The 1,514-nt window shown below is 44.2% G+C and overlaps 1 pseudogene; it reads right to left on the minus strand.

Annotated features, from left to right (window-relative positions):
• Window positions 1-974, minus strand: part of LOC100251620 (V-type proton ATPase subunit B 2-like) — a 1,271-nt pseudogene extending 297 nt beyond the window's left edge.
• Window positions 975-1,514: the final 540 nt, after the last annotated feature.

Genomic DNA, 1,514 nt, shown 5'->3' on the forward strand with positions numbered 1-1,514 from the left:
ACCAAATTGCATCCTATTGGCTAGCCTCCTCATACCCGTTATGGCATACCTCTCCTTCATCTTTCTTAGCCGATGACCACCTCTCTTCTCTTTAGGCTTGGGATCAGAAACTGGAAAAGGTTTAGGTTGTTTTGCAGGAGGTGGCTCCTGCCATTTCTCAAGCTTCTTAAGGATCTCTATTCAATGGAGTTCAAAAACTTAAACAATATGGTCTGAAGGCATGACATGGACGATTTCTGATTAAAGTTCCGATGATTCAAGTAGGAGACGTTCTCATGGGGGAGAATCCGAAACAGCGTCTATGCCCTGAGTCACAAATTTGTCTAGGAATTTCAGATATAGCAGATGCTCAGAGGAGAGTGCTTCTTCTTCAACCACATCTTTCATTGCTTGAACATCCTTCTCAATTGCATAATTTGCATAGAGCTGATTGGATACATCGGGTCATGCCCTCACCAATGTCACTCTTCATTAAACGAGACAGTGATGGGAGGACATTGATTGGTGGGTGGAGCTGTTTGTCAATGTAAATCTGGTCTTCAGTGGGAGCGGGATGTGTTATATCATCATAGGGCATAGTTAAAATCGGGATTTGTGTAATGGGACCCTTCCTTCTTTCAATACGTCCAGGCTCCAGCACGTTCGTAAATTGTCGCCAGATCAGCACACATATACCCAGGATACCCACGCCTTCCGGGAACTTCTTCTCGGGCAGCAGATACCTCATAAAGGGCATGTACATCAGAACTCATATCTGCTAGTATGACAAGAACATGTTTGCCACATTCATATGCTAAATATTCAGCAGTGGTGAGAGCAATGCGAAGAGTGATGATGTGTTCAATGGTGGGGTCGTTGACCAGGTTGAGGAATGGAGTCACTCTCTCCATTGATCTATTTTCCTCGAAATCACGTTTTTGAAGAAAAAAAAGTTGTGCAGTCTCCATGTTTCCTCCCATAGCTGCAAAAAAAAACAATGGCAAAGTCGTCCTCTTCCACGTCCTGTAGGAGACTTCCAGACTTCACATTATATCCGAATGTGGAAACGCCAACACATCTTCAGCATGTACTCAACCAACCCGAACGTGAAGCTCGACAGTCCCCTCATCATCCATTGATGTCACAGTACCTAGAGGGGAAGAACCATCCAGAACAATTGCAAATCTTGATGGTGAGAGAGCCACGAAGCTGGGATCCTCGCTGATCATCACCGCATGCATTGACGCGCGTGGACGATAAGGGAGCCAGGTGTGTCTGCTCATGTCAAAGATTCGACTTCCTGTAGGTTTGCCACATCCTGAACAGACCTGAATTTTCTCTTCTTTCGGACCCTTGTCTCAGAAAATGGTTCCATAGCTGTCACGTGTTTCAGAGGCAAATTGATGCCTTGGATTAAGAGGGTCTGATGATAGAGTCTTCTGATTGAAACAGAACTCTTCCAATAAATGCTTCTGAAATGAATAACAAAACTAGGCCAAAATAAGGGTGTACACTTCTACAATAAATAAGGTATA

This window comes from Vitis vinifera, chromosome 6 (assembly GCF_030704535.1).
Source record: "Vitis vinifera cultivar Pinot Noir 40024 chromosome 6, ASM3070453v1".
NCBI lineage: Eukaryota > Viridiplantae > Streptophyta > Magnoliopsida > Vitales > Vitaceae > Vitis > Vitis vinifera.